This window comes from Cygnus olor, chromosome 1 (genome assembly GCF_009769625.2).
Source record: "Cygnus olor isolate bCygOlo1 chromosome 1, bCygOlo1.pri.v2, whole genome shotgun sequence".
Lineage (NCBI taxonomy): Eukaryota > Metazoa > Chordata > Aves > Anseriformes > Anatidae > Cygnus > Cygnus olor.
The window spans coordinates 149,383,145-149,390,982 of record NC_049169.1 but is presented as its reverse complement, the minus strand read 5'-3'; the positions used below and the strand labels follow the sequence as shown (position 1 = coordinate 149,390,982).

The 7,838-nt window shown below is 38.2% G+C and overlaps 1 long non-coding RNA gene across 1 annotated transcript; it reads right to left on the bottom strand.

The window, feature by feature from the left end:
• Positions 1-243: 243 nt before the first annotated feature.
• On the bottom strand, positions 244-3,370 carry LOC121068499. Its single transcript, XR_005818912.1, has 3 exons — positions 3,304-3,370; positions 1,538-1,593; positions 244-351 (listed from the first exon to the last, which is right to left on the bottom strand). It is a non-coding gene; the product is annotated as an uncharacterized LOC121068499 (long non-coding RNA).
• Between the last annotated feature and the right edge of the window lie 4,468 nt (positions 3,371-7,838).

Sequence of the window (7,838 nt, the reverse complement as noted above, 5' to 3'; positions counted from 1 at the left end):
CACCCCTCAGCCTCACCAGTCTCCTCCCCTATGGTGCAACAGAGAGTACAAAGAAATAAAACTACTGAAAAGACCAAGATATTGAAAGGAAAAGAAATTGACACTGAATATAAGGACTAACCTCTGCTCATTTGCTCCCCTTTCCAATGAGAGGCTAATCTGCAGAAAAATTCCTCAAAATCTAGGTTTCTAATACAAGATTCACTAGACAGTAAACAGCTGTAAACAAGCAGTTAGTCTCGTCTTTGACTCAAGTGAGATGTTTATTAATGACACTGGGCAAGTGACAAATCTCCCAACCATCTTACTTGACAGCCTGGGTGTCTTCACTTCCGTCACTGTCCTGAGCTCCTAAAGCAGGAAGAAAGATGGACATACTCATTTCATTAGTTACCAGTAACCCACAATGGCTTTCGTTTATATTTTTTTTCCAAAGTTTTGATTTAGTTTTACATTTTTTTTTACTTTTTTTTTTTCTTTTTCCCCAGGGGTGGTGTCTGTTTAGAATCACAAGATATATTTTGCTGTCTATTACTGCAGTGGCTGCGCCAGATCTGTTAAGGTTCTTCCTTTGATACAAAACCTCTTAGATAGAAGAGGACAATCACTGTCATTAATTTTTTTACAATATAAAAGCTGTAAATGTTCAAGTAAAATTCCTTTAACATGAAGTGCATAAAAACTGTGCTTTGATTTACTTCTTTACACATTGTTGAAGACACCTCTTTGAAAGCTTTGCAGCATGGTTATTTCACAACAGCAGGGTATACAAAGCCTTACTGAAACAATTAAGGTGACATCCAACAGCTTCAGTTACATTTTGAGGATATCAGTTTGCATTAATACATTTTCATATGAACAGCATTAAAATACATGTCAGTCTGTCACCCTTTGGATAAATTATAATCTTAAAGATAAATATTAAAATTGCCTTTCAAAAATCGAAGTTCAGACATGGGTAGGGGAAAAGGGCTGCCTGTGCCTATATTCACTAAATAACTGGTGCCACATCCCTCAAATGAAACACAGTTATCCGGGACGTGAAATGTTGCCTCTTGGTTGTATATCATTTCTGATGGCAACTATCTGTTATAATGGAAAAGGCATCAGTGATGCATCAGGATCTATCTGGCAAAGCTCTATGAGGTTCTCAATCACTCGATCTCTGCAAAGTGACAGCTGTTGCAGTTCATGCTTTTTTTTTCTGAAGAAACTTCAGTGCACTGAAAATGTCAGGTTACAGAAGCAGCAAGATCTCCATCTGTTTATTCCAAACTGAATATAAGACAAAAGTCACAGCACAGAATTTGATACATTACATGTGCTTCTCTTATTCTGAAAAGCTATCAGTGCCTTTATTTCTTTTTTAAGCAATACAGTGGCATTTCAGTCAACATCAGAATTACTCTGTGTGTGTCCCACAAACCTGTGCCAACCTGAAGAGTTTCAAACATGAATCAACCTGTGTCACCTCCCTCTTTGGCTACAGCCAGCACATAACATTTTCTCCCACATGGTGTGACTCAGTTACACCCACCTTCCAGTTCTGTCCAGCCCTTCTGTCCTCGGTGCCTGTCCCTTTCTCCCTCTGGGCTTCAGATATATATTAAGACATGATTAGCAAAAGGATGAGGAGAACAATGGGAAGGAATAAAAAAAAGAGGCCTGTGGTTGTTCAAGATAGGAAACATTGATACTATGATTATTCTGGTCACTGTTATCTGATTTTAAGACATTTTAAAACTTCTTTTCAATTCATCATGACAAATATAGAAACAAGAGAGTAGGCAGGGAAGACTAGTGTTCACTACATCATGCTTAGTATATGCAGTGTACTTGTGCCTTCTAGTTTTTTTCAGTGACACCCGCCTGATAATTATGCATTGAAAATGTGAACCTTCTTTGTTTTCCTTTCAAGTGGTCCACTGTTACTTATGGAAGGCTTTTTGCTTTGCTTTTCATTAACTGGCTGGTATTGCTTTTCCTTTTTCTTCAGAAAGCAATTATAATGGCCTTTTGAAACAAGAGGTTTATCTTCTCCCCCAAATTAATAATACTTTGCAGTGACTTCATTTAGGGGCCAGAACCATTTTTATATAGCCTCAAGGAGAGGGAGGAAAAAGTAAATCAACATTAATGATTCATTAGTAGCCAACACTTGGTATATGAGCTTATATTATAGGAGTGAATTTTTCTTTAAAATAACACATTTAAAGCTACAGCCCCTAAAGTGTTCATTTTATTCACGTATTCTGGATTCATCTAATTCCCAAATTTGACCCTCAAAAAAGAACTACTCAGCATACTGATATTTTGCATTGTTTGTGTTAGCTGGCTGAGAAAAAAATATATACAGTAATATAAATCAAGAGCATTATATTTACAAAGAACAGCCCTTAAACATTTTCAGCTTCTTTCTTGGGTTTTATGGGCAGAGAGGGAAAGGGTGACTGGTAGTGCCAGCATTATACAATCCTTCAGGACCTGTGCTTATCAAAACTCCAATCGAAAGAGAAAAGCATGTTGCTGACACAGTAAGCCACCCCAAACAGCCCTTACACAGGCTCAGAAAGGTGTGGGATATGTCAGAAACGCACACAGTGAATTCATCCCTTTCCCCCCTTTGTGTAGCCCCGATGGATCAGGCTACAGCTATTGCATACCCTTAGAGGCAACATCATTTCTTGACTGTGCCTTGATAAGGATGCTGCCTGACATGCACAACTTCAGTCAAAATATTACACTGGCAATTATAATATCAAATGTTGCTCTCCACATTCCCTGTTGTTACTACGGGAGACTCCTTTTTCCAAATGTTTTAGGATTTACTACAACATTGTATGAAATAACTGTGACTTAATCTTTTTTAATGAGTCCTATGCAGGAATGGGATGGGCCTAATTCAAAGTGGAGAACTCCACAGAGAATGAGTTAAAAGAATTTGTTTTTAATAAAATAACAAAATATTAATTAATTTGTAATAAAATACTGTAGAACACTTTGAAGAACATTTATTATTAACCAGAAAGAGAACTGACAGGAAGTTCCCTAACATTTTTTCTCAAATACTGCAGTTGAAAATGTTTGATTCTAAAGGTTTCTATGGGCTTTTGTTTGAATATTGCTTCCACAAAACTTACTGCATTTGAAAACACCTAACACTTTAATATTATAGTTCAGTTTTCTTTCAGATAGGACAATTATTTCTGAAAATTCTGTCTTTTAAAAAGAAAAACTATTTTTCCAGAGATTTTAGACATATTTCACTTATTTAAAATCTTATTTTTTGACAGCAAAGATTACCTGTAGTTTACTACATTGCAAATTATTTAAAAGTTGTTTACAAAGTCTTCCTTTCATAAACAGAGGAAAGGGTGTCACCTGAAAAAAAAGTAATAGCAGATTAAAACCTCGTATAGTCCTCGTATTGAAAATAAATGTAGTGTCAAATTGGGTCTTATTTATGTAATAGACATTTTAAACAATATTAAATATAATGGACTTTAACAGATAATTCCAGAATTTACATTATTTTAAAATAGTAGAGAGATCCTTATATATACATGTTCCTGTGTTTGTAGAGAGAAAAACATTATCAGCAAATTTGTATTTTTAAAATACTAGCTTAATAGGTTTTTCACATGAATTACTCTAGAATCTTAAATCCATTTATAAAATGCCAAAAGTAGTTCTAGAGGCAGCATTAAGGATCACTGTCTAATTCTGACACTGCATGAATTTTCATACAATTTGCGAAGGTGTGAGTCAATATAAAATGTTGTGAATGATTTCAGTGAATCGCACAGTATATCTCCTCAGAGAAAACGATGAGATGAAGTGTTTGGTACAAGGAGCAGTAGGAAAATCCACTGAATATTCAGTTCTTCAGTGAGTCTTATGGTTTCTTTTGAATCTCAGTAACCAGAGAGAGATTGAGCATCTTTGTAACGTTTATTTAGTAAAAAGCAACACTGTTGTAATAAAAATAATTTTAAAAAATAAAAAATGAGGGCATTCATTTTCAAAAACCTGAATCCACTAAATTACCCACACAATACAGAGCTGTAAGCAGAAGAAATAAGCACAATTAGACACTTGTAAGGTGGAATTTGAGCATATCCCAACATATGCAAAAGGATTATGTTTTGGACACAAGTGCCCAGATCTCTTTTCTGTATTGAACAGGAGCTTCCTAGACAGGTCTGGGTAGACTAGATCAGGCCAGGAAAAGCTTCCAGATAGCTTTATTTTATTTACTTGTTTGGACTCCTTGGACTCTTTCCTACAGTTTGAAAGAAAAACATGCACAGTTATAGCGTTTGATTAACCTGTTTGATTAAATGTCATGCCCCCAGTCATTCATTATAGAGCAGAACAGCTTCTCCCACTGCCAGACTCCCAGAGACAGCTCCAGTTCACAGCAGCAGACAGATATCTAGGTCACTTAACATTTGTGCTCACTTTTATAAGGCCTGGACAGTCAGGAGCAGAGCTCAAGCTTTCCAGATGAGGTACTGGTATTGCATTTTGTCTCACATGGGCATAAAAAGAAAGCCTGGATGAATTGTAACCTGAGTAACGTTTTCACACACAAATCACACACAGTAGCCAAACTTCTGTTAAAAACTGACAAAACCCCATGCCACTCCAGCATCCCACCAACTACTTTGCTGACTTCTCCAGTGACCAAAATTCCTACCAGACTTTTTAAAGAATTCAAATGCCTCCTTGCAGTCTGTCTATTTTAGCAAAAGGAGGAACTGAAAGTGTAGATGGAAACCTAAGCAAAAATGAAATCTGGAGCCAAGGGTGCAATCCTGGTGAGCACAATGTCTAGGGAAAAGGATGGGCTGCACAGCGTAAGACTAGAGCAAGTTTTCTGCAAGCTGTCTGTAGCACACCACCAGCCAGACATGGATTGGTGAGATGGTCCATACCAGCTGAACCCAGAAGTGGAGTTAAGTGGCCTAAAAACAGCCAGGTACCAAAAAAATAAATAAATAAATAAATAAAATAAAATAAAAATTTAAAGTACTCCCCATGCTCTCCAGAAGGTTTTCGGTCAACTATAAGTCTTCTCTATTTGCCATATCTTCCAGCCCCATGTGGATGTCTCAGGTACCCATCAGCATTACACATCTGTACATCTGTACCTTAGCCACTGAATTCTGTCCTATGTTTTGCAGTAACATTTTAAAGTGTTTTGTTTTCCTAATAAATTCTTATTTTGATGTATTTTGTGAATATTTGAACACTGTTTTAAAAGACTATTGGAAGGCCTTTGTGGATATTTATTGTCCAAGGAAATTGTACTTTATTTTCAGAGGGACAGTTAAGAAAATATTTTTCTGAGGTTTTTTATTGGTGGTGGTGGTTTTGTTTGTTTGTTTGTTTTTCTTTATTAAGGAAGGCTCTTGATCTTATACAACTTATTAATTTGAGCAGTTGATTCAAGTGAATAAAAATACTCATCACAGGATTGTGATTCCACCAATAGAGTTACTCACAAGATTGTGATTCCACCAGGAGAGTTACTAATGCCATGAACATATGCTACATCACTTGAATAATCCACAACCTTGCTGCTACAACACGTAGGCTTTTAAAATAGGTTTTGAAAACAGATTTTGATAAAGATGAGGACTACATTCCCTTTATTTCCAGCTTTGAAGATGAAGCACATTGGAGAGCAAGGGTTCAGAGCCAAAGCTGCAGCTTCAGGACCATTCATGCAGAGAGACTTTTTTTTTTCTCCTGTTAAATATGGTATAGCAAACCCCAAGACTCCATATGTTCTAGCCCTGTATACATACTCCTGTGCCATCTGTAACACCCACACACATCCTGTGCTATCTTCCTTATATTGTACATAATACTTCTCCTAGAGAAATCATACCCAGCAAGGCAGACACTCACCTTTAGGGAGACTGGGCTGATCCAGTAACAGCACTGTGAGTCATGACTTTCTCAGTACGTGAATCTATGGAACAGCTGCAGCAATCAGAGACCAATACAGTTCCTTGGGAATAGCTAGATTCCTGCTACTCCTGCAGCTTTGTGTTTTTCACTGTGCATATCACTTAGAAAGGCATGCAGGAAAGGACAGATTGGCTCAGCTCACAGATGTGTCTCAGGTATTTGGTTTTTCTAAAAGAAGCAATATCCCATGAGTGTGGAAAGGTCCAACTCTTACTCTCCCTCTTTTATTATACCAGCTGGCTGAAGCTAGGTTAAAAAAGGACGGAATTAACAACCCAAGTGGCTTTTTAAAACAATGCAGTAAGCCAGATCTGTCTTGCCCCCTTTGTGTAGCTTGCCAAAGCAATGTCCCTGGTCCTGACAGAACATTGTACATTTTGTACTGGAAGTACTGGCCAGTTGCCATAGAAAGAGAAGCTGGAACACTGAAACCACATAAAAAATTATCTTAGGTCTGATTGTCCTCCAGTTTAATGAAACGATATGTTTTGGCAACCTGTGATTATTCAGCGGGCTCCCTGGCAGCTCAGATTTGCCTTGACACCTTTTGTCACCTATACAACATCTCAACAGCTCCAGGGTGTCAGCAAGTAGGATGCTTTTGAAATGTACCAGTTGAAAGTTATCAGGGAGCACCAAGGACTTGCTGTCTAGCAGTTTCAGTGGCTTAGATATGAGATACTAAGGTGTCTGACAACAAGCTATCATTTCCAATGGGATGTTTTCTTCTTAGGATCAGCCACTGTACAATATACACATGCATATACAAAAAAAAAAAATACGCACATTTGTATGTATTTTATATATGCATATCCACAGATATAAAATAGATACACACACATATATACTGAAGGACTGTTTCCTGTCTTCCAACATACAAAACAACAAATACAGGTGCAAGCTTTGGACGAAAGCCAGGGCAGCATGTTCATTTGTAAAGAGCATTAGTCAAAATCCATGTTGAAGATTCCCAAAGCAAATCCCCCTCCAAGCCAAGCTGGCATTGCTATACAGCCACCAGAGTCATCTGCATTGGGCAAGAGCAAGAGGGGAGCATGGTCTTCTCAGCTTCTTTGCCTGAGTAAAAAAGAATCAAATGTAACAGATCTCAGGAAAATGTGGAGCACAGGCAGCAGAGAAAAGGTTCATTGCATTCAAAACTGTTAGCCACTTCATCCTTTACCAATATTCTCTTTGAGATATCCTGCATGACTATGTATCTGGAGTTTCCACTGCAGTCTTACACTAGAAGCAACAGATCTGGAAGCCTGTGGCATTGGCTTTTACAGATATTTATATGATGTAAACACAGTTGTAACAACAGACCTACCAAAACATGCTCCGCCCTTTAATGAAAATAGTTTCAGGGTTCACTCAGGGTTTCTCAGCAATGTAAACAATACCAAGTGTTGCCATCCTTTATCAACAAAATAACTTATGGTAAAATTTAGCTGTGAAAGTCATAGGGAAGCTCCCACAGGCACTAGCAGCCACCCAGCAAGCTTCGCTGTCTGGTTCACTCATGCTGAGCAATGCTGAGCAATGCTGCCCTTTTCCCACCAAGCAAACACAGTGCTGCCATAGGATTAGTAAAAAGAGGGGGGACTGGCTCCCTCCTTCTCATTTGGTCCCTCAGAGATGGAGCCACTGACTGTATGGGTGGAAGCATTCAGAGCAGAGGTAAAATTTCAAGTGCTGGTGTTACTTAGGTTCTGCAGTTGGGCTCCTCCTGCTGGAAGAGCAGCTCAGGTGGTACTGGGCAGTCACAGTCTGCTATCACCAATATGAGACTCCCCAGACATCCTCTCCAGCTGATGATGAACTTGCAACCCCTCCTCCAACATGCTGTCCCAGGCTAC